Source organism: Schistocerca nitens, chromosome 1 (genome assembly GCF_023898315.1).
Source record: "Schistocerca nitens isolate TAMUIC-IGC-003100 chromosome 1, iqSchNite1.1, whole genome shotgun sequence".
In the NCBI taxonomy this organism is placed as follows: Eukaryota; Metazoa; Arthropoda; class Insecta; order Orthoptera; family Acrididae; genus Schistocerca; species Schistocerca nitens.
The window spans coordinates 1,109,545,086-1,109,571,666 of record NC_064614.1 but is presented as its reverse complement, the minus strand read 5'-3'; the positions used below and the strand labels follow the sequence as shown (position 1 = coordinate 1,109,571,666).

General features: G+C 41.0%; 1 protein-coding gene across 5 annotated transcripts in view; it reads left to right on the top strand.

Moving 5' to 3' along the window:
- Positions 1 to 8,222: 8,222 nt before the first annotated feature.
- The window catches only part of LOC126198943 (protein ARV1), a 67,916-nt gene continuing 49,557 nt past the window's right edge, over positions 8,223 to 26,581 (top strand). The window contains exon 1 of one of the 5 annotated variants that reach the window (XM_049935606.1): positions 8,223 to 8,348. The gene's annotated coding sequence lies outside the window, so the exon portion shown is untranslated. Of the gene's footprint in view, positions 8,349 to 8,523; positions 8,755 to 8,807; positions 8,891 to 14,935; positions 15,224 to 15,263; positions 15,967 to 26,581 lie in introns of those variants that run through there. The other 4 variants (XM_049935614.1, XM_049935623.1, XM_049935590.1 and 1 more) reach the window with 4 other exon arrangements.

The window sequence follows — 26,581 nt, the reverse complement described above, 5'->3', positions numbered from 1 at the left end:
TTCAACAGCGGGAAGCAAGAAGGTGCTTCAAACATCAGTGTAAGCCTGTGCTGTGATAGTGCCACGCAAGACAACAAGGGGTGCAAGCCCTCTCCGTGAAATCACAACCACATCATAACACCATCGCTTCCGAATTTTACTGTTGGCACTACACACACTGGCAAATGACGTTCACCGGGCATTTGCCATACCCACACCCTGCCATTGGATCGCCACATTGTGTACCGTGCTATGTCACTCCACACAGTGTTTTTCCGCTCTTCAATCATCCAGTGTTTACTCTCCTTACACCAAGCGGGGCATCATTTGGCACTTACCGGCGTGATATGTGGCTTACGAAGAGCCACTCGTCCATTATATCCTAGTTTTTTCAACTCCTGCGCAATTGTCATAATACTTGCAGTGGATCCTGAAGCAGTTTGTAATTCCTGTGTGATGGTCTGGATAGATGTCTGCCTATTAGACATTACGGCCCTCTTCAACTGTTGGTGGTCTCTGTCAGTCAACATATGAGGTCGGCCTGAATGCTTTTGTGCTGTACATGTCCCTTCACGTTTCCACTTCACTATCACATCAGAAACAGTGGACCTAGGGATGTTTAGGAGTGTTGAAGTCTCGTGTACAGACGTATGACGCAAGTGATACTCAATCACCTGACCACGTTCAAAGTCAACGAAGCTCCCCATTCTGCTCTCTCACAATGTCTAATGACTACTGAGATCGCTGATATGGAGTACCTGGCAGTAGGTGGCAGCACAATGCACATAACATGAAAAACGTATGCTTTAAAAATGAAGTAACCCAATATGGCCCTGGCATACCATTCTTAAATTTGGGGACACTTCTGCCTGTTTTCAATAAGTAATATTTGACACAGAATCTTAAGTCTGTTTTAGTCGCAGGAAATCCAAATTCTGCAAGTTTCAAGATATGGTTCTTGAAACCCTCCTCCTCCTCTTGAGTAAACACCCTTGGCCCTCCAATAACAGAGCTTCGTACACCCTTTAATTTATTTATAATGGTACTGTGAGGTATTCCATATTTCTCTGCTGCTGCACGGTGTGTGAGGCGCTTGCATTTGATGTCTTCCAGGCATTTTTGTAAAGTTTCAGGTGAATAATCCACATATGAACGAGATCCAAGCTCACGTTTGTGTTTTCTGGGCATTGTGAACTGAAAGGTGAAAAACGTGACACATATAAGACACTTCAGGTTCAGAAAGTCAGTTAAATTTTGTTTTACTCACTTCAATTTTATTTTACTCATGTCAAATGTCAACAATTTTATATTAATGTAAACAATGGGGTGACATTGTTCCAGGACCAAAGTCACCCCTCTCTAACCTCAAAATTACCTCTTTGACATACACCTGAATTATTCGAAAAATGTGAGCTCTCAGCAGTAAAATGCAAACTGGAACTTTATAAGCACAATATTAAGCACCAAATGCTTTCTTACCAGGTGTTTTGTCCGTTGTCTTAAGGGTCACAGATCTAAAAGTTCCCAGACGACTTTTTCGCTACAAAATTATCCATCCAAAACAAACTACTACCTATTGCCTCCTCTAGTGGAATTTTCCTGAACTTGAAACTCTGATTGACTGATTCCTATGTTGACAAAATGCATTCTACAACAGGTGCCAACCATGAAAATCATAATTTCCCCACTAGTTGTGTCAGGAAAGCAATTTATAACAAAATACCCACATTGGAACAATGTTACCCTGCAGGACCAGTCTCACCCCAGTTTACGGTATTTCGAAAAATATTGTACTGATTTTTAGTTAATACAGCATCCAAAGTGACTAATTCCTAGCAAAAGTCAGCTGAATGAGAAAACTGTGATCTGTCTGTGGCAGGTGTGACCAGCAGCACAATGGAAAGTTCATCACTGCTCATAAGTGAAGATCTGAGTTAAAATTTCAGCTGGTCATCAATTTTCACTTTCACTACGATGTAAATATTAAACATTTTTAACACCTAAGTACTCATTATTTAAAAAAAAAACTTAACTGAGGCCAAAAGTTTTATTTTTGGAAGGAAACATTTAAGTTTTTTTTAACATAGATTACCTCCCAGCAACCCGAATAAATTTATTAATTTAATTTTAATGAAAGACTTTTAACTGTGTTGGAAAATTTATAAGTATTGTTTTTAGACTTTTTTGACAGATCGAAGATCTCAGTCTTCCTACAGGCATAATTCTGTGCCCTGGAATATTTGTTTTTCTTCTGCTTAGTGCTGTTGGCTGCCCAGGAAAGTATTTTCCAGTATTTTTCCTTTTCTATAATGTGACAAAAAATACAGATATCACAAAATATGAGATTATATTCTCCTCAGAGAACAGATTCATAAGAAATAATGTATTACCTGCTCCAAAATTTGAACAGCGAGAGGCAAATGCAGCCAGTGCTTTAATTTTTTCGCAGTTTCTCATATATTTTTTCCAATCCATTAGCCATTTCTTCTGGTGATTTGTCTGCAAAATCTTTGAATATTCCATGAATTTTTGACATTAATTCCTCTGTCGTTTTGGATGAACAATCTGAAGTGAGAGGTAACTCTTTCACTCTTTCTTCTGTTTCTGGTACTGTTGAAATACATGTTCTGTCATTTTTGAAAGCATTCAGGTCTGTGGAAACGCTAGTTGTTCCACACAAAAGTTCCAGCAATCCTGCAAGAGGTTCTTCATTTGTGGTTATTAGATAATAGAATCTTCATAGCCTATTGGGTCAATAGCCTCAATCTGTTTTTGTGAAGGTGAAACAAGACTTGCCCAAACCATGTGTTTACATATTTTTCCTGTGTTTCCTTCTAAACATATGCCAATCAGGACATCTATATTAACAGAATATTGGGGATTTTTTTGACTCTCACTTGGTACAAGGAAAACATTTTTCCCTATCACCTTAATTTTGCTTAGCACACCCTATGTAGCTGCTTTCACTGGCCTGTTGGAAACACTGTGCCTTTGTCTATTTTTGGCTGCATAAAGCAGTCTTCTCACAACATATAACTTAAATATCGTTGTTGTGGACTCAAACATCTGGACAACATTAAAGGATGCACTCTTTCATATACTTTGTCTTTTATAATTTTAATTAGCGCCTCAGAAAAATTACTTGTGTGGTTGTCTTGCATAAGTAGGCCATTGCAATATGACAACACCCACAGTTTCCGTCTTCTCCAATAATTAATTTTCTAAGTACTGCGAGTACTAAGTACTGTGAGTACTTTTTCAGAGCCACCTCCAAACAGCTTGGAGCATATGGAAGATGCACAGCAGAACTTCAGGAAAAGAACTGTGAATAACAGATTGTTCTGCTTGCGAATCACCAGTTAAGAAAATGTTTCGACTATAGATATGTCCACAAAAAAAATTTTCACCTAAAGTCTTCTTCAGATGCTGAAAACCAATTTCTACAACACCACAAATTTCAGACAAAGTGATTAGTGTCCCAAGTGGTAGGCCTCCACAATCAATATGTGTGAGAATCACAAATAGTTTACTGCCAGTTTGATCTAAACCACCAGTAGGGTCCATAAATGCTACTCGTGGTTTGACTTTGTATATATTTATATATTGCCAGGGGCGAGAAAATGCTGAAAAAGAATATTAAATAATCAAAATTTGCTTAATACACTCTAATCACTATTGAAAAACAACATATGAAAAATGTTTCTTGCCGTATTACATAGTAATTGTCCTCTCTGGTGAACATTTTAACAGACACACTTCCAATTTTAACATTATAATCATATATTTTTTTTGGAAAAACGGTTCTTTTTCTTCACTGTTAAAATCTACTGGGCCTTAGTCTTTCTTAAAAACACTTTGGTACGGATGATAACTACAATTATAGTCTGAGTGTGGTGTCACCGCCAGACACCACACTTGCTAGGTGGTAGCCTTTAAATCGGCCGCGGTCCATTAGTATACGTCGGACCCGCGTGTCGCCAATGTCAGTAATTGCAGACCGAGCGCCACCACACGGCAGGTCTAGAGAGACGTCCTGGCACTCGCCCCAGTTGTACAGCCGACTTTGCCTGAGATGGATTACTGACAAATACGCTCTCATTTGCCGAGACGATAGTTAGCATAGCCTTCAGCTACATTTGCTACGACCTAGCAAGGCGCCGTATTCAATTGATATTGAGATTCTATTAATGTATCATCAAGAGCGATGTTCTACAAATGTGTATTAAAGTTAAGTATTCCAGAAGCTACGTACTTTTCTTTATAGCATTCATTACGTATCCTGTTTCAGATCTCACGCCAGCCTGCGTGAGTTTAAGCGCGTGCCTTTCGGCTTCCTCTCATTGTGTCTAGGCTGTTTTGTCTAGACACAACACTGAGCATCTGCAAGTACTAAAGAATAACTTGGCTCATTTATCTGAATTTCGATTTTGATAGCCTCGAAAGCAGCAGCTGGTGAATAGCCTTTTTTGAATAGACTAATCAACTTATCCGTCACGTCACTTGATGATTTTCTTAAGATTCAGAATGTAGCACTTCCTAAACTGTGGTTATGATTTAATATTAAATTTATTTTACACAGCAGTTCAGGCAAGAAATCACCTTTCCATTTACATTTCCTTCTATATCATGTCTTCATAGCGTGTATAGTAACTGCCAGCTTTGAACGACAGTTTGTATTTTTGGTTACCTTACGTACAGCTGTGTGTTCACAATTAGTGTTGTGCTGACAACGCGGACGCTGGTTAAAAATTATTTTCTGTTCTGATGCAGGACCAGTTGATCTAATGCTGTATGTACTTTTCGAGAAAGACTGAAACTCTAGTAACCATTGCTTAGAATCATGCTCATTTTCAGCAGCTACCAGGAATTTTACTTCCTCCAGTTTCCCGTCAGTTTCACTTGACACCACATCAAACAATAATGTTTTCCAGAAAAACGTGGTAGACTTCAGTTGAAACTTCTGGGCTGAGAGGCCGTGGTCGATGTATAAAATTTCCACCTAACGTTTCGTCTCCATCTGCGGGAGAGATCTTCTGAGGTCTTCCAGCTACTGCCCTTAAATATACATATAAGCTACTGTGCCGGCACCACTCAGCTACCGGGGGCAGACACTTACTAGATATGTTACAAAGAGTAAAGATAACACATACCTCAAATAAGTCTAAGCTTTTACTAAAACAATTACCTGAACCAAAACACATCAAGATATGATCCCTCAGCGTAGCATATTAGGGCTATTACTGTTCATACGTCAGTAACTTTTACTGTAGTGTTAGTAATGGAAACTAATAGTCTTTGCTGACGACAGGAATATTAAAGTCACTGGGAAAACAAACAAGAGAATTCCTTGCAGGTAAGTGAAATCCTCAACGAAGTTAACTACTCGGTACACAATACAGTGACCCAGATAGCACAGTAAGCTGGTTTCAAACTTGTTTCCAGATGTAAAGTTCAAGTATGTAAGCTTGATCAAAGCTGGAATATTCAGGCCTGTTAGTTGGATTCAAGCTTGAAACAAACATCAAAGTTGGCAGAGTTCAAGCTATATTTCAAGCTCGACTTATCAAGTTTGGCTCCAGCTGTATCTACACACATGGAATACAGCCTGGTATTTACAGCCTGTTTTAAGCTATATAATTATTAATCTGAATTTATTGAACCTAATTAATTAAATAAATATCAAAATGGAAATGGTGTGAAAGAAATTATTAAGACATGTTTGTTTCAATTTTTTACTTTCAAAGTGTTTAAAATTGTTTTATTTTAAAATTTAATTATTCTGAATCCCCTCCGGCCCCAGGACACAGACCAGAGCAGGATCAAACATAGCTGACTTCTGCCGGTATAATGATCCTGTAACAGGTAAAAGAAAATGTTAGCCATACCTAAACATAAAAAATGTAAAAAGTTGAAACTGATCAACCTAAATATAATTTATGCCCCAGATTACCAAAATAACTTCAAACTCAGTGATGAAGTAAGAATCATTAACTAGTATAAACGTCACTGAGTAAGCAGCTGCTTCTGGTGACTTCATTCCAAAGAGTTTTTAAAGTAATTTGAAATAACTTTTTGTTTGAAATTTTTAAAGTAAAGATTACATATCGGTAATTTTGCGATGACTTCATGAAGAAGCCACACATCACTATTTCTAACAGTTTCAGGGCCATTTAATCTGAATTATAAAGAAACAGTTACTTGAAATCATATGCACCTCATATTGTAAGCTTATAAGGAAACTACTGTTTAGAAAAATGTAAACGTTTTATTCTATCCACAATTATGTTAGTGCAACTAAACACACACTATTTAAGCTAAATACAACATTAAAAAGGTACAAACATTCACAATAAAGTCAGATTTTTTTTTAAGTTCTAGTCAAATGAGAAGTGTCCCCTGTTGTTCGTAAATGTTGGAATATGGTAAGCTTTCTCAACAGTACTACAATCATTCTCAATAGATTCATCCTTCACAGTACAGCCCAGATCAAAATTTGCCACTACTTTCCATGAAAAGTAATGTTACACTTATTATGAATATGCTTAACTTTTGCCAAGCATGAGTCACAAGAAATTTTGTGTCCATCATCACAGAAAGAATTAACAGCTTCAACAAAATCTCTCAAGACTGATGGCGTAAAAACAGACTGCAACTCTGATTTTACTGTTGCCCCAACTTTAACACTTCTTTGACTTGAATTTCTTGAGTATGTTTACTTTGTGCAAGAGTGTCATACTAACAGGAAGAAATTTCATATTACCGCAATTAAAGAGCAGTCAAAGCTACGTAAATAAAAAAGACTGACACCTATGTAGTGACTGGTTTTTGATGTACTTTTTCCCGTTCACCATGTCATTAATATTTGTATTCGCAAAGAAACTTTTCGCACTTCACGATTATTCATTCATGGTGTGAGACACGTGAGTACTTACAAGTAAACAAATGTAATAGAGCGATATATATAAAAAGGCGAGATTTTAAAAAACGTAAAATCACATAAAGTTTTAATTTATTGGTGCCACGTACTAGAGAGCTAGTTTGAAATGACCTCTTTTTGCTGAACAACTTGTAATTCTTAGCTGGCAATCCATTTCACTTTCACGCAGGCTCAATTTTTCTACGTAAAAGAATATGATATTTCTTTACGTTACATAATAATATTTATCATTTGTAATATTAACGTACCACTAGAGAAAAATGCACCAACATACCTGTAATACACTATATATCCTCTTCATATCCAGTGTAGCTGTAAGGCAGGAGACGCCACACACTTACCGAACTATTTTCCAGTATAAAACAAACTCCACAACAGTCAATGATCATTAAAGCGCGTCACAAAGGTAAAATGGCCGTCAGTGCAACGCTTATAAACGCTTGTGGCGCTTCCCGTGGACGTCTATGGAAGCTATGCTGCGCGCGCATCTGCTGTACAGCCTTCCAGGGAAATTACAGTTTATTTCAAGCTTGGGAAAATTATTTTAATTCAAGCTAAATTTTTACAGCTTGATGTAAACTGTGTAACATTTGATTTTTCAATCTTGAATTTTCAACTGAACCTAAACTCAATATCCACCTTGAAATAAGCTGTGTAACAGGTTGATTTTTCAATCTTCAATTTTCAACTGAACCTAAACTCAATATCCACCTTGAAATAAGCTTGAGTGCTAGCTGGGGACACAACACAAAAAGAAAACTAATGTTATGAATTAAAGTTCGTAGAGGGACAACACGTGTTAAATTAAATGTAGATGGAACCTCTACAGAATGCCCAACAAACCAAAATTTCTGGGAAGAAATATTGATTCTCAGTTGAAACGATATGAACCCACCAAGATACTTGCAGACATAATGTCATCAGCATGTTATAATTTTAGTCTTCCAGTCAATGTGTTACAGCCAGAGTCTTTTCGTTACATGCTATTCATCTGTACAGTCAGTTCATAGCTACGGAATTCTTTTGTGGAGAACAAATGTACAGAGTGTGAACACAGTTGTCAAAATACAGAAAACAGCCATAACAATAGATGTCTCCCGCAGATGCAGACGAAACGTTAGGTGGAAATTTTATACATCGACCACGGCCTCTCAGCCCGGAAGTTTCAACTGAAGACAACACCGGCCGTGAAAGCGTACATTGTATGATTAAACGCGGTATTACACTATCAAATTTCTTTGTCAAAGATTTTTGATGGTGTAATAGGGAACTTTGTCAAATGTCGTCCAATATTTGATCAAATGTAGGGCCTCGCTGTAGATTTGATCAAAGAATTCGCTTGTCTTTTGTTCACTGTAATGTGACATGTTACCACATGGAGCGCTAGCATCGCTGCAATCTGTCGTCTGTAGTGTTTTTATAAACATTGCAGGTAAATACAATCGGTGTGTGCCGACAACTACAAAATTAATAGAGATGTATGATGCTGATGAGGCGCTTTACAATGTGAGGCACTCTGAATACAAAAATAGATTACGAAGGTTGGAGACCTGACCTGACCTAACCTAACCTAACCCAACCCAACCCAACCCAACCGTCTCCTGTAGCAAGGAATCGGGAGTGTTACAGTGAGCCTGTCTTATGCAGATGTAGCAGTTCTTAAGTGAATATTGTGCTTTGTGATATGAGGATACACTTCATTGAGCACATACAGAAACGTATGCTCATCCATTCTTAAGTAATTGATGTACGACTTTACGTCCTCCACTATAAGCTCACGTAACAAGTTTTGTTGAATTCTTTTATCGTGTCGTCGTAAAACCCACGGCTTTACCGAGGTATGTTTCCTTTTTTTTCCGCCGCTTCTCTTCCGCATATGCACACAGTGAAACTGTGGTACATGCAACTGCTGCGGTTAATAACAAGTTGTTGTTGTCAGCCATCTTGAACTTTGACGAAAAATTGGATGACAGTGTAATACCTAGTGGTGGGCAGGAAAACGCGTATCTGTTAGAAATCACAGTGACTGAGAAGTCACAGATATCACAGTAGCAACTTTACATAATCTAACTGCGATTTCAGTCACAGTTAGCAGTCGCAAGTAGTATTTCACATTCAAAGACTGCTTTCTGCGATTTCAGTGACAAGTCGCAACTAAGAGTCGCAAGTAGCAACTAAAAAGCGCGGTTAACAGTGGCATCTGTTGGCCAAAGTTCGTACTACGTCCATCTCTGCGGTACGCTATGGAGTCCAACTGCGATTTCCGTGACAAGTCGCAACTAAGAGTCGCAAGTAGCAACTAGAAAGCGCGGTTAACAATGCCATCTATTGGCCAAAGTTCGTACTACGTCCATCTCTGCGATACGGTATCGAGTCTAACTGCGATTTCCGTGACAAGTCGCAACTAAGAGTCGCAAGTAGCAACTAGAAAGCGCGGTTAACAGTGCCATCTGTGGGTCAAAGTTCGTACTACGTCCATCTCTGCGATACACTATTGAGTCCAACTGCGATTTCCGTGACAAGTCGCAACTAAGAGTCGCAAGTAGCAACTAAAAACCGCAGTTAGCACTGCCATCTGTTGAGCAAAGTTCATACTACGCTATTCGCTACCGAGAAACTGCGATTTCTGTGACAAATCGCAACTAAGAGTCGCAAGTAGCAACTAAAAAGAACAGTTAACATTCTTTTCCTAGTGCCATCTGTTGACCGACGTACGTACTTCGTTATGAGAGCCTTGTGCCTCACGAGATCGGTGTGCTGTGTGTGCATATGAAGGACTTATTTCATTAGTGGTACAAGTCCATTTTTGTTCATTTTGAGATACAGAGCCGTAAAGTAAAATGAGCGCTGAAAAATCTGCAATTGAGATACCAGAAATATTCAAGCATATGGCTTCTTGCTAGAGATGAACCTTTATTTATGTTTGTTTGGATCATTAATTTCAGAAGCATTATAGACAGAAAAGTGGAGGTAATGGACTAGTACCACTATTGAAATAAGCCCTTCACATTATATGACGACATGCACATTCAACATCAGTTATGGTTGGTCAAACACAGCTGTGACTCTGAAAGTATTATATTAATAAGAAGCAACATTGCCTTTTTCTCCTGAAAATATCAAGTAATGTAACAAATGTGTTTGATTCTGCTTCCAAAATGACAGTTTTGCTTAATACTCCACATGCCTACAGGACTTTGCGATGAGGAACTCAGACATCTGTATAAGTGTAGTGAAATGAAAACAGTATTATTGGGTCATATGAATGAATCACTTTTGTTCCGACACAGTTCAAGACTCGGGATAAAAGCTTTACACCTGGTGTTCTACATGGCAACTTCACACACAAGAACTTTTTGCCGACACTACTACCACTTACATAAGTAAGCTTTTCCTGTGTTATTTTCAAGTAATGCACTTAAGCTATTCCTGATTTAAATGGAAGATCTGTACTTCCACTTTCATATCAACAGCCTCAAAATGCATATTGTAGACTTTGGGATATGTTACAGGTCAGTGTCACACTAAGATTGTGGAGAAAGGGGGGGGGGCGGCATGTCACTCTCCAACTAGTGTTTACGAGTAAATAAGTGGCGGAAAATTTCGGGTATAGGACGGCTTAAACATGTGGAAAATGAGATTTTCATTATTCACTCACTGTATTTAACATTTATTATTCCTTTAAAATCGCACAACTTCAATAAAACACAATTTAATCACTCATCTGCACACTTATTTCACAATTATGTCACTTTTAAACTGCAAAATCTTCTAAGAGCTGTCTTGAATCTTCACGAGTCTCTCTCAACAGCCTTCATGTGGATGGATACGTACAGCAACCAGTAATCAGAGTCAGAACTGTGTCTGCAAAACCACAAGGATTATTAAACAATTTTTACTGTCACTAATTTCAAGCAATATAATTGACAGAGTAGATTGCTAAAATTTGCTCTAACGAAAGCCACTCAATGGGGTATATTTCACATTTGCAAGAACGATCTCACTGAAGTAATTAAGTCCATCGAAACACTTAGAAACGGAAATACAGAAGCGTCCGATCTTACCCGTCGGCTTTGACCCATGACGTCACAAATACCGCGGAAACGACTATAAACAATTCCAATATGGCGGATATAAAAACATCGCATACGTATTGTAAACACTGAAATACACAAGTTTCACAAAAAGCCTAATGACTGTAACGGGACAAGCGTGGGAAATTAGGGGTTTTTGGGTGGGGAGAAACTAAATATACAGAAATGTAGCCACCGACCGCCATTCAAAACCACGCAAAACAACGAAATAAATCAACATCACAAAACTGACCAAATACCAAAAAACACATTCCTATCCATAATCGGACACTTCCCTTAACCTATATAGCTCAACAGAACCTACCGATCACATCCCCCAAACTAAGAAACGAAAGCTTCCCTTACACCTACATACATCGGCACTTATGCAGTTTAGCAGGTACGGAAAAAATTTTTCATTTTTTTTCAAAATTTGATCATCATGTGTCGTTATGCGGTGGGGGGAGTCTGCAGTGCCCCCCCATCCCCCCACAGGCTTCATTAGTGTCAAATCAATATTTTCGAATCATAGGCGGCCGCTGCCGCGGCCGCATTCCAAAATAAAACTCCCAACCTAACCTCAAGTGGGCTACGCTACAGATCAATATGTTCATCAAATTGCTTCATATTACGTATACATGTTCATTAGTGTCAAATCAATATTTTCGAATCATAGGCGGCCGCTGCCGCGGCCGCATTCCAAAAAAAAAACTCCCAACCTAACCTCAAGTGGGCTACGCTACAGATCAATATGTTCATCAAATTGCTTCATATTACGTATACATGTTCATTAGTGTCAAATAAATATTTTCGAATCATAGGCGGCCGCTGCCGCGGCCGCATTCCAAAAAAAAACTCCCAACCTAACCTCGTATTCAGGGCTACGCTACAGATCAATGTGTAGGTCCCTTACGTCACGGGTCAAAGCCGACGCGTGAGATCGGATGTTTCCAACCTATACCCAAAACACAAAACATACATAAATAACCAAAAAAAAAAACGGAACTTACCTCAAAAAAGTTCCAGCTCCACAAACTAGATTGGCCACCACAATCACACACAAATGCACACACGCACGCACGCACACACACACACACACACACACACACACACACACACATACAAAAACACACACACACACACCAACGAAAAAATACTGAACTAAAATAAAAACCCAACCCACCCAAACGTCAACCCCCTCCCCCACAACTCCAAAATACAACACACAAACACTATACAACAAAATAAACCACCCACCCACCTACCCAGCCCACCCTAACTAACCACTTTCGGTCTATACATTTTACCCACAGCCCTTAAAAAAACCCGAAGAATGCAATAGCCCTCTGGGACACTCTTCCGCCAACAGTACTCATCTAAATGAGACTGAAGGTTGGAAGAGCGCCTCTTCCCCCTCCCAAGAACTGACTTAACCGCTCCCCACATCCCCTCAATTGTGTTAGTGCAAGCCCCAGTATCATAATTCTTAAACTCTAGACTGTGGTTCACTACTAAATGATTAAATCCCCTCTCACCCAACCCCCTATATGAAGAAAACGCATCTGAAACTACTGTGGACCCCGGCTCTACATACTCCTCAATTAACCCCACTAATTCAGGCTTCGACCTCCCCTCCACAACCCTAAAAACACATTCAGTACCCCCACCCCCCTGAACAACAGCCCCCCACACCCAAAGACCAGCCACAGACTTCCCCCTCCCATACTTCCTTTTACCAAACTGCGACTCATCCACCTCCACAAGCACCCCATGCCCACCCAACTTACCCCTGTACTTAATAAATTCGGAACACACCTCACGACAAAAGGAATACCAGTCTAAAACAGTCCTCTCACTCACACCAGTCTCAAACGCGCAAAAACTCTGTCCGCAACTATAACAAAAATAATACGTAATAAGCACAATCTCACGCATGGCCAATCTAGACTTCTCGAACCAGGTACCACGCCTTACAGAACGCCATACGCCATCTTTCCGGCAACACCACATGTATCCGTCCCTGGTCCGAGAGTCCGGAACTTTAACCAATTTCATAGGTTCACGGCACACACCGCACTTCACGACCTCGGCAATTAAGCCAAATAGCTGAAGAAATTTAATCAGCTCTAAAGCTGTCTCCCCCATCATCGCCCTCAACCGAACACTGTTAAGGCGGTCTTTCATATCCATTCCTGAACAAAAAAACACAACCAAATACACTCAATAACAAACTAACACGTACAGCAATGAGCATTAAATTAACCATCACACAAAACCATTAACTCACTAATACAAATTCCGCTTCAAATCCAACACGTGAGCAACAGCAAACTGACCCCACCAAACGAAACAAACGAAAACCATGAACACACCACCAAAGAGCACCACAAATAAAAACAAGACATCTACAAACACGCCACAATCGCAAACCAAACTCCGCGCCGTAATGACGTCACACACCACAACACGCTTACGTCACGGGTCAAAGCCGACGAGTAAGATCGGACGTTTCTGTTGACCCAAACAGTATTATTGGGTCATATGAATGAATCACTTTTGTTCCGACACAGTTCAAGACTCGGGATAAAAGCTTTACACCTGGTGTTCTACATGGCAACTTCACACACAAGAACTTTTTGCCGACACTACTACCACTTACATAAGTAAGCTTTTCCTGTGTTATTTTCAAGTAATGCACTTAAGCTATTCCTGATTTAAATGGAAGATCTGTACTTCCACTTTCATATCAACAGCCTCAAAATGCATATTGTAGACTTTGGGATATGTTACAGGTCAGTGTCACACTAAGATTGTGGAGAAAGGGGGGGGGGGCGGCATGTCACTCTCCAACTAGTGTTTACGAGTAAATAAGTGGCGGAAAATTTCGGGTATAGGACGGCTTAAACATGTGGAAAATGAGATTTTCATTATTCACTCACTGTATTTAACATTTATTATTCCTTTAAAATCGCACAACTTCAATAAAACACAATTTAATCACTCATCTGCACACTTATTTCACAATTATGTCACTTTTAAACTGCAAAATCTTCTAAGAGCTGTCTTGAATCTTCACGAGTCTCTCTCAACAGCCTTCATGTGGATGGATACGTACAGCAACCAGTAATCAGAGTCAGAACTGTGTCTGCAAAACCACAAGGATTATTAAACAATTTTTACTGTCACTAATTTCAAGCAATATAATTGACAGAGTAGATTGCTAAAATTTGCTCTAACGAAAGCCACTCAATGGGGTATATTTCACATTTGCAAGAACGATCTCACTGAAGTAATTAAGTCCATCGAAACACTTAGAAACTAACCTCTCGTCTGACGAAAACGGTCTAAAGACGCAGTGGCAATTTCTCCAGATCTGTTGACAATGATATTTTGAGTTATCACTTTACTGAGTGACTGAAATGTAGCTCGCATACCTGTGAACATAACAATATGTTAGAATTCATTTTATAAACACGAACTATTACGCTACTGTATGGCTACTTACATATTAATTACACTATTAATATTTTCACAGTTGTTTCTTTAATACAAAATTAAAGCCAACGGAAGAACAAACGTAAAACATACTTACCAATGACAGGTTTGTTGAGATGCAATTTTCTGTGTGGACAGATGTAACTTTTTCATACGGTGGTGAGTCGCAGAAATCGCAGAAGTCGCAGAAGTAGCAGAAGTCGCAGAACTGTAGCAGAAGTCGCAGAAATCGCAGAAGTAGCAGAAGTCGCAGAAGTAGCAGAAGTCGCAGAAATCGCAGAAGTAGCAGATATCGCAGTGGTAGAGTGCGGAGGGATACAAGAACTGGTTCCTTAACTGTGATTCTTAACTGCGACAAATCACAGTTAAGAATAACAGATACTGAAAAGTAGCATTCACAGAAATCACTGATATCGGAAAATCGCAGTTTAGCCCATCACTAGTAATACCCCTTCTAGCGCTACGTCAAAGATCTTTGTCAAATATATTTGACGGAATATTTGATCAAATCTTTGACAAAGAAATTTGATTGTGTAATACCGGCCTAAGATCAGTTTTCGCATTACAATCATCTGTGTATTTACGTTCGGCGCGAGGGGCAAATTTGTCAAGAAGTGACTAATGAAGTCCAGTGTCAAGTACATACAGACGGTGGCGGGCAAAGATTTCGGAACCTAAGCTTTCCTTAAAAATATATAACAACAGTTCCGTATTTTGTCGCTGTCTATATCTGAAGAACGTAAGAGAAATTGATTTCAAATGTATAGCCTACCTGATTATTTCAAGACGTGTTTAGAGTCAAATAAGATCGCGACCTGTCAACAGAAGATTCGTAGTAATAATGTATTATGGGAACAGTTAACACTACTTGTGGATAAATACTGGTTTTCTTTTAACGAAATTAAATCAGTGCGGTAAAAAAATGTTTTTTCTGTGACTGGACGAAATGCCAACATAGGCCTACATGGTATTGTGTCTAAATTTATTGAGCGTGTAGAATCGTCGTTTCCCTTATACTGTTGCATCGTATCGTCACTGTTTTCTCAGTACGGCAATTTTGAGTTTTGTTCATTTATGTGATTGTAGTGCATACTTATTTTCATATCTACGTACGTCCAAACTCAACAGAATCAGGCTGTGGCATTACATTCTTGCCTTATTTATACCACAGTCTGTTTGGTTTACAGTGGAATCGGGAAAAACGAAGTTTCCTGAAGAAGTGCTGAGAGATGGCTAGATTCTGAAGGATCATAAATATCAATTGATTCTAGTCGGCTTGGCGGCTCCAGCTCCAGAGAGCTGTACTCCATTGAGTTTCCATACTAGTATGCTTTTGCAGCCAATCACTTCATTTGACTGTTTGATGTTGTATATATGATCTGAACATTCCCACTTCTGTCATCTTGAGTAACCTGTGAAAATAATTTTCATTGTCTTATTCATTGGGATTCTTGACTTTGTTGCTAGACTGGCCTTGTTTGAGTAAGTACTTATTGATACCGGTATTAATTTTGGTTTCTTATATTTCATTATTCATATGAAGAAATCTTGTGTTGAAGAGTGTTCTCACACACATTTGGTGAAAGTCGTCCACAACTATCTTGAAATCATTTATCACCCTTGTAAATGAACTGCTTTGACAGTTTTTCTTTTTCTTTAATACTTCCTTCACCATTCATTGCTATGCCACTGTGGGAGACAGAAGCCATCTGGCAATAAAGCAATTTCAGATGTATTCTCAAACAGTGTCTGAAAAAAACTGACCTTTCATGAATTGGTAATCACATTTTCATCCACTGGCTTAATAGAGGGGGGACTAAACTGTAGCTAGACTTTTTTGTGTCCATTTTATTCACTTCAGATTGTGATGCAATTTCATGAAAGATCCACATTATATATTATAGTGGCGAGAAGTGTGCATTTGTTAGAAGCAAGCATGTCATAAGAAGTGCCTCTACTTTAATTTCTTTTAACAGCAAGCAACCTGTAAAAATATCGTAATAAATGTATGGCAGGAGTGATTCTAGAAGCTCTCTGAAGAAATCTTTCAGAATATTTGCGACACCTCACATACCGTGTTTCCCACCACTGTTGAGATGTCTTTATCTGACTTTGTCAGGCATTTGGAACTTGCTTTGTGATGGAGCCTTTCCGTGCCACAATTCTCTTCACTACATTTACATGTGTCAACAATGAAATAGGAACTTCAGTGCTACGCCCAGAATCCAAATTTATTTACTGACACTGCAACTGAAGTAAAGGCCTTTAGGAGAGCCTGCTGTCATTACTTCTTGTTGACTGAGAGTGCAGTGCTTGTTGTCACTGAATTTCTTAAGCCTGTGATATACGCCTATCACCTTCAGTACTCGCAAGATTACATGCTTCAGTGCCTCCTAGCATTCCTGAGTGGAAATATGCATAATGGATACAATCAAACTCCATACCTTAAATGAAGGAAGACATGGAAACTTAGTATTACTTAGCAAGTTCTTTATTGAGGGTGTATAAACACTGCTAGATGTAACAGCATGGTAAGAAAATTCCTACACAGTCCTCATGATCGTGAAATATTACTGCTAAACAAAAAGTACACGACAACTAACAAAAACTTTAATTTTTTATGTTGTAGATCATAGAGATAGCTATTGTAAACCTCAAAAATTGTACTGTTCTGTTGATCTATCATGACAATCATATTGGGAAGAGCATGTGTATAATACCATCTATAATACTTCATATTGATTTTCATGCTGTTAGCCACTTATTTTCTTCATAATATATGAGGAGTGGAAGGTGTGATCATAACTGTAACATAAATGAAAAGGAGGGGGCAGGACATACAACCAGGCAAATGCACAGTCAGTGGATGTCATAAATTCTTCGATGGACTCCACAACCTAGGGAAAGACAAAGAAGACAACAACATATTGGAAGCTGGGTAGATGACATTACGTGCAGGAACAAATTAGTATAGCTACAGACTGTAATGAATGGGGAAATCAAGACCACCTTGTCTGTCAATGGATATGAAAGAGTTGGTGGTTTTGTGTAGTGTGTCCATGTGAATAAATGGGCTTGATTGGAAATACTCGACTTATCTGTAATATTGTGGTGTATGCATGTTATTCTTACTCTTTTAGTTCCAGAGGCAGCCCCAGCATACAAAGAAGTTAATTATAAGCAGTTTAGCTCCTCAGGAATGACAGCACACACGTACAAAACTATACAATGTGAATCAAACTTTCAAAGTTTGTTAATGAGTACCACCTTAGTATTTTGGTGTGATGGATCCATGGTCTCTGGCAGCTTGTTAAAAAGCTATTGCATTTTGTTTGGTTTCTTGCCTTCACTTAGCTTTGTATTTGTTTTGCATTGTAAATAGTGCACAACAGTGCAGATGTCAATATGGCCTGCCTCTCTGGTTCCGATTCACTCATGGCACCTACTATTAACAGAAATGTGCATTTTACTCTTCACCTTGAAGCTTGCATTCAGTAGTGCTCAGTTCTGTCTTTTAAATTGCTGTTTAGCTGAAGAAAATAATTTCTGAAAAATTATATTATTTTGCCTCAAGACAGTGTAATTTTCAACATACAGAAACCAATGAGGATGAATTCTTTTTGAGCGGGCTTTGAGACGAGGATGCAGTCTCTCACCTCTGCTGTCTTTCCTGTTTATTGAGACACAATAAAGGCAGAAGATAAATAGTTCAGGACATGGGTGGAAACAAATGGGTAGGAGAGATCATTCTTAGTATTTGCAGTTTCTACAGCTGTTCTTGGGTTAATTAGGGTAGACCCACTAAATCATTAAAGGAAATTCACATGCTGCTTAATATAGTTTAGAGTTAATAATGAAGAAAATAAAAATAATGAAAACAAGTGCTTTAATCTGCCAAACATTAAAACTGGAGAAATTCGTAGTAAGATATCACAGGATAGTTGAATCATGGAACTTGTAAGCAACAGATTTGCATATAGGAAGAAATCTTTCTTCCAAAAATGAATTATATTTGTGCGAGAACTGATAAATGAGTTACCAATGCTGTGTGCTTAGAACACGGGGCAGTACTAAAGTTAAAGGATACTGGCTGTAGCCATGTCGGAAATACGGAAGCGTCCGATCCCGCCCATCTCCTTTGAACCATGACTTCACAAATATGGCGGAAATGACCATAAACCACGATTCCAATATGGCGCATATAAAGTCGGTACGTACACATTATGAGGATGAAAATACATCGAAAAACAAACACACTCACTTTCCACAAAAAGCCTAATGACATTAACGGGACAAGCGTGGGAAATGGGGTGTTTTTGGGTGGGGGCAAACTAAATATAAACAAATTTAGACACCCACCCTTGTACAAAACCACACTAAACGATGAAAAAACAGACATCTCAAAACTCCCCAAATATCACTAAACACAATAATCACCTGGAATCTGACACTTCCCTTGACCTATATAGCTCAACAGCAGCTCCCGATCCCATGAATTAGGATCAAACACTTCCCTTGGCCTATATATCTCAAACATCTCCCGATACCAATATCAACATACACAGCCACACATTGGGATCAAACACTTCCCTTGATCTCCGCACTGTTAATTTTATCCGTCATATCCATTCCTGAACAAAAACAACCGATTAATTGTACTAAAATTACCACACGATGTACAGCAAACAACACTAAATTAAGCTTCACATAGAATCATTAACTCACTGAAACGAATTCCACTACAAACACCAGCCGACACTCTAACAATTCTGGATAATGAGCAAAAGCAAACTGAGCCCATTACACCACACAAACAAAAACCCTGAACATACCACCAGAGAGCACAACAAACCACAACATGACGACATCTACAAACACGCCACACTCACAAACCAAACTCCGCGCCGTCATAATGTCACACATAACAACACCCTTACGTCACGGGTCAAAGCCGACGCGTGGGATCGGATGCTTCTGTCGACTCGCCATGTCTAGTATACATTTATAATTCATGGGAACGTCTTTATTCACAAGTGTTATACTTATCATGTATTCAAAAACAGTTATGTTTGCAACTACGAATTATGGATAAAACTGAACATTTTTAACTGCTGTGCACTTCGTTTATATGGTGAAAATTGAGTCTGTGGCACAGGGCTAGAGTCACATTTGGAAGGAGTCTGATGGAGCCACTCTGTTTATGGCTGCATAGTTCTCCGAAGTCTCTTCTGATAAATGAAGGGTTCATGATGCCATAATCCATTTATTTTCAAACTGGGAAAGGATAAAAATATCTGTTGAATATCTTTTAGTGCATAATCATTATTTTGTCATGTTTCATAGCTGTTACATGCAAATATAGAAGCTGTAGAAACTGTTCAATAGATAATACAGGTTCAGTATGTTGTGAATAATGATTTCCTATCTTTAATGTCACAACATGTCAGTTGTTGCCAAAGAGTAGAAATTATCACATTAAATCTCTCTCTGACAGCATGTATAATCAGGTATTCTCTTAAAAGTTTATTGCTCATGCCCCTCCTCCCACCAATAGTTCCCCATTATGTGTTCTGCAGCTTTTATGATTTTATGTGATGTGGCAGTAGTGCAAAACATATTGAAATAGTCTTTACAAGGGTATTTTATATAAGCTATAAATCAGAACAGATTGTTGTTGTTGTTGTTGTTGTTGTTGTTGTTGTTGTTGTGGTCTTCAGTCCTGAGACTGGTTTGATGCAGCTCTCCATGCTACTCTATCCTGTGCAAGCTTCTTCATCTCCCAGTACCTACTGCAACCTACATCCTTCTGAATCTCTACGATTTTTACCCTCCACGCTGCCCTCCAATGCTAAATTTGTGATCCCTTGATGCCTCAAAACATGTCCTACCAACCGATCCCTTCTTCTAGTCAAGTTGTGCCACAAACTTCTCTTCTCCCCAATCCTATGCAATACCTCCTCATTAGTTACGTGATCTACCCACCTTATCTTCAGCATTCTTCTGTAGCACCACATTTGGGAAGCTTCTATTCTCTTCTTGTCCAAACTATTTATCGTCCATGTTTCACTTCCATACATGGCCACACAGAACAGATTAACTTCACAGCAAATATTCTTTGTGTTACCATTAAGAGTTAAAACCTCACCAGCAAGTGCAATAATTTAAAAAAAAAATAGTGGAGTATTCTGTATTACAAGGAATCTTTTGCAAAAAATGGGAAAATTAAATGGAAAATAACCATAAAGCTAAAAGAAAAGAGTAATAAAATTTTGTTACCCATCTGTTATGGTAAGATAGTGATAGTAGATAAGATAAAACAGATTCATAAGAGGAAATTTCTGATTTGTATCTCTTTTCTGATAAGAAACCAGAACTCGAATCAAATACTTCTATATTAACAAAAGATTTACACTACCAGCCATTAAAATTGTTACACCAAGAAGAAATGCAGATGATAAACGGATCTTCATTGAACAAATACATTATACTAGAACTGACATGTGATTACATTTTCACGCAATTTGGGTGCATAGATCCTGAGAAATCAGTACCCAGAACAACCACCTCTGGCCTTGATACGCCTGGGCATTGAATCAAAGAGAGCTTGGATGGCGTATACAGGTACAGCTACCCGAGCAGCTTCAACACGATACCACAGTTCATCAAGAGTAGAGACTGGCATATTGTAACGAGCCAGTTGCACTGCCACCATTGACCAGACATTTTCAATTGGTGAGAGATCTGGAGAATGTGCTGGCCAAGGCAGCAGTCGAACATTTTCTGTATCCAGTAAGGCCCGTACAGGATCTGCATCATGTGACTGTGCATTATCCTGCTGAAATGTAGGGTTTCGCAGGGATCGAATGAAGTGTGGAGCCACAGGTTGTAACACATCTGAAATGTAACGTCCACTGCTCAAAGTGCCGTCAATGCGAACAAGATGTGACAGAGATGTGTAACCAATGGCACCCCAGACCATCATGCCGGGTGATAAGCCAGTATGGTGATGACGAATACACGCTTCCAATGTGCGTTCACCGTGATGTCGCCAAACACGGATGCGACCATCACGATGCTGTAAACAGAACCTGGATTCATCTGAAAAAATGACGTTTTGCCATTCGTGCACCCAGATTTGTCATTTAGTACACCATCGCAGGCACTCGTGTCTGTGATGCAGCGTCAAGGGTAAGTGTAGCCATGGTCTCCGAGCTGATAGTCCATGCTGCTGCAAACTCGTCGAACTGTTAGTGCAGATGGTTGTTGTCTTGCAAACATCCCCATTTGTTGACTCAGGGATCGAGACGTGGCTGCACAATCCGTTACAGCCATGCAGATAAGATACCTAGTCATCTAGACTGCTAGTGATATGAGGCCGTTGGGATCCACGGCATTCCGTATTACCCTCCTGAACCCACTGTTTCCATATTGTGCTAACAATCATTGTATCTCGACCAACGTGAGCAGCAATGTTGCGATACGATAAACCGCAATCACGATAGGCTACAATCCGACCTTTATCATAGTCGGAAACGTGGTGGTACGCATTTCTCCTCCTTACACGAGGCATCACAACAACGTTTCACCAGGCAACGCTGGTCTACTGCTGTTTGTGTATGAGAAATTGGTTGGAAACTTTCCTCATGTCAGCACGTTGTAGGTGTCGCCACTGGCGCCAACCTTGTGTGAATCCTCTGAAAAGCTAATCATTTGCATATCACAGCATCTTCTTCCTTTCGGTTAAATTTCACGTCTGTAGCACGTCATCTTCGTGGTGTAGCAATTTTTAAGGCCAGTAGTGTACTTCTGCCTCTGATGTCATTCATATCTATGAGAAAGTAAACTCAACCTACAAACAGATGAATGTGGCTAAAAACCCTAATGAAATTCTGGAGGTTCAACTGTAAATATCATAGTTATTTATGTATAGAGTAAAAAATTAATTACAGCAAAAAGAGTAATGGTTTTCACTGAAATTGAAAAGGATTGATAGGGCAAGAACAAAAAACTCAGTTATCAAAACAAAAACAAAATTTCATCCTTCATCAAATAATTGTACTTAGAAAGGATGCTGAAGAACTTACTTATAAAAAGTTTGTTACAGAATACTTTCTGCTTCCTTGTTGGAAAGCTTAAAGTGATGCTGGGTAATGCATTTGGCATCACGTAAAACTTCCAGGCTCTTAGGCCAAGGTAGATTATAAAACTTTCTCCTAATGTTTCATCTCTGAGTGCGGGAGACATCTTCAGAAGTAAAATGGCTAATCGCAACCAGAACTTGAGGGAGCGCTCTGATTATGTAGGCAGTGTAGAGGTCACAGCAGTCAATCACATGACGCTGGCTAAGAGATCTTCGCTGGTATTGCCAATATTCTCAATTGAAAGAAATCGATCATCATTCTTGTGTTGCAAAGTTGACATCCAAATTCTGTCTGATCTAACACGTTCCTCTTGTCTGTTAAAATTATTGTGTGTGTATAGATTTCAATAGCCTCTCTGTACACGTGCGCACGACCCCCCTGCGGGTCCGGGGGTTAGAATAGGCCCGAGGTATTCCTGCCTGTCTTAAGAGGCGACTAAAAGGAGTCCATCCCCCTCAAGGGGGTAGTTAGCGCCTGCGTCCGGAGACGGATGGTTCCACGACCTATATTTGTGGTCTTTTTGGTTTTTCATTTCTCGTTTCTTCCTTCATTTGGTTGGTTCCTTTCTTTGTTCTTCTCCATCTCAGTCCTCCTTACTCTTTCCCTTGCCTCCTTCTCCTTGCCTTCTCTGGTCTCCGCCTCGGCGTTTGAGACAGTCTGTCCTCTCTCTCTTCCTTTTCCTCTTCTTCCTTCCTCCCTGTGCGCGCCTGAAGCCGACCCACGCGTTCGCACGCGTAGCCGGTGACGGGGTAACGCGTAATTCCCCGCCCTGGGTAGACAAGTAAGGCACGCACGTACCCCCTGGTAAAGGCCAGGCCCGGGGAGGGGTGATTGCCTGAGCTGATACCTTCTGACCATGCTGATTGGTGCCTCCGTCTGTTTCTCGGGAGGTGTGACCTGAGGTGTAAACATTCACCTAAGGTGGGAGTGCCTTCTGAGAGGGTCCCCATAAGGAAGGAGCGCGCCATCGGAGACGCTGGCAATCATGGGGGATTCCTCCGCAATGGATTTCTCTTCTTCTCTCTCGACTTCTGCCCACAAACGGAAACATGACCAGCCACCAGTGACAAAAGTACTACCGCCTGCCCCGCAGTTCCTCGTCGTTTCTCGATCTGAGGACGGAAAGGATTTCTCCTCTGTCAACCCTTTCGTTATCCAGAAGGGCGTAGATGCCATAGCCGGATCTGTCAAGTCGTGTACCAGGTTGCGTAATGGTACCTTGTTACTAGAAACTGAGAACACCTTTCAGGCACAGAAACTGCTTCGAGCCACACTCCTGTACACGTTCCCTGTCCGGGTGGAGGCTCACCGAACTTTGAATTCGTCTCGTGATGTGGTCTATACTAGATCCCTCGACGGATTGACTGATGAGGAGATTCAGTCTTTCCTCGCTGAGCAGGGCGTGACGGCTGTCCATAGGGTCATGAAAAAGGTCAACAATGACCTTGTACCAACCCGGACACTTTTCTTGACCTTCGATAGTGTTCAGCTGCCATCGCGCATCAAAGCGGGCTACGAGGTTATTTCTGTTCGCCCCTATGTCCCGACACCTACGCGCTGCTACCAGTGTCAGCGTTTTAATCACACTCGCCAGTCTTGTTCCAATGCGGCTAAATGTGTCACTTGTGGCAGGGATGCCCATGAGGGTGACTGTCCACCTCCATCTCCTCGTTGTGTGAACTGTCAGGGTGACCATGCAGCGTCCTCCCGCGACTGTTCCATCTATAAGGAAGAACGCTGTATCTAAGAAATTCGGGTCAAAGAGAAAGTGTCCACCTCGGCTGCTCGCAAGCTGTTTGCTAGTAGGAAGCCCATGCTGCTCCCAGCGGGGAAATACAGTACTGTTCTCGCCTCTCCTCGGACTACCAGGGAAGTGGCAACCCAGACATGCAATCTGACCTTCAGCACCACGGTCGTCCGTTCGGCCAGTGCTAAGATCGCGCAGTCGACGTCCCCTCTTCCTCCCATCACCCCACAGACACAAGCCCCTTCATCAGCTTCTGCTAAGACGAAGACCCAGAAGTCAGATGCACGGGCCTTCAAGAAGGAACCGTCCCGTGCAGACTTCCTACGTACCTCGACCTCCCAGCCATCGACCAGTACTTCCACCAAAGGACCTTCCAAGAAGGCTCATAGGAAGCACAGTTCTCCTTCTCCGCCATGGCGCATTTCTTCTCCTGCGCCACCCAGCGGTTGCCGCCCCAGGCCGTCATCCGTTTCGCCTGGCCGCACCACTGGTAGCCGAACATCTGGCCCTTCACCGGTGGAGGAAGCTCCCCATCCCGGCCATCTTACCAAGATGGCCGATGAACCTATAGAACCAATGGACGATGACTGTCCGCCTACTGATAGCGGCAGCAGTGCTCGCTCGAAGCCAGGCCCTCAGCGGCCTTCGAGGTGACCCCTTCTTTCATCTTCCTTTTCTTCTTACGATGGCACTTATTCACTGGAATATTCGCAGCATTCGCTCCAACCGAGAGGACTTGAAGTTGCTGCTCCGCTTGCACTGTCCGCTCGTCGTAGCCCTCCAGGAAACGAAGCTACGCCCATGCGATCAAATTGCCTTGGCACACTACACCTCTGTGCGTTTTGACCTACCCCCTGTGGTAGGTATTCCGGCTCATGGAGGGGTTATGTTGCTGGTCCGGGATGATATTTACTACGATCCCATCACATTGCACACCGGCCTGCAGGCAGTTGCCATCCGAATTACTCTCCCCACTTTTACATTTTCCATTTGTACCGTTTACACTCCATCGTCGTCTGCCGTTACCAGGGCAGACATAATGCAACTTATTGCACAGCTACCTGCACCATTTTTGTTAACTGGAGACTTCAATGCCCACCATCCCCTTTGGGGCTCTCCAGCATCCTGCCCGAGGGGCTCCCTGTTAGCAGACCTTTTCAACCAGCTCAATCTTGTCTGCCTCAGTACTGGCGCCCCTACTTTTCTTTCGGACACATCTCACACCTATTCCCATTTAGACCTCTCTATATGTACTACCCAACTTGCACGCCGGTTTGAGTGGTATGCACTTTCTGATACATATTCGAGCGACCACTTCCCGTGTGTTATCCATCTCCTGCAGCATACCCCCTCTCCGTGCTCATCTAGTTGGACCATCTCCAAAGCAGACTGGGGGCTCTTCTCTTCCAGGGCGACCTTTCATGATCAACCCTTCACAAGCTGTGATCGTCAGGTTGCACACCTCACGGAAGTCATTCTCACTGCTGCTGAATATTCCATCCCTCACCCTACTTCTTCTCCATGTCGCGTACCGGTCCCCTAGTGGACCGCAGCATGTAGAGACGCTTTATGTGCTCGTCGACGTGCTTTACGCACCTTTAAACGCCATCCTACAGCGGCGAATTGTATCACTTATAAACGATTACGTGCACAGTGTCGTCGTATTATTAAAGAAAACAAGAAAGCCAGCTGGGTTGCTTTCACAAGCACCTTCAACAGTTTTACTCCTTCTTCTGTTGTCTGGGGTAGCCTGCGCCGGCTATCTGGCACTAAGGTCCACTCACCAGTTTCTGGCTTGACGGTCGCGAATGACGTCCTTGTGGCCCCTGAGGATGTCTCCAATGCCTTCGGCCGCTTTTTCGCAGAGGTTTCGAGCTCCGCTCATTACCACCCTGCCTTCCTCCCCCGCAAACAGGCAGAGGAGGCTAGGCCACCTAACTTCCGCTCCTCGAATCGTGATAGTTATAATGCCCCATTCACCATGCGGGAACTCGAAAACGCACTTGCCCGGTCACGGTCCTCCGCTCCAGGGCCTGATTCTATTCATATTCAGATGCTGAAGAATCTTTCTCCTGCGGGTAAAGGTTTTCTTCTTCGTACTTACAATCGCATCTGGATTGAGGGACATGTTCCCGCATGCTGGCGCGAGTCTATTGTTGTCCCGATTCCTAAGCCGGGGAAGGACAAGCACTTGCCTTCCAGTTATCGA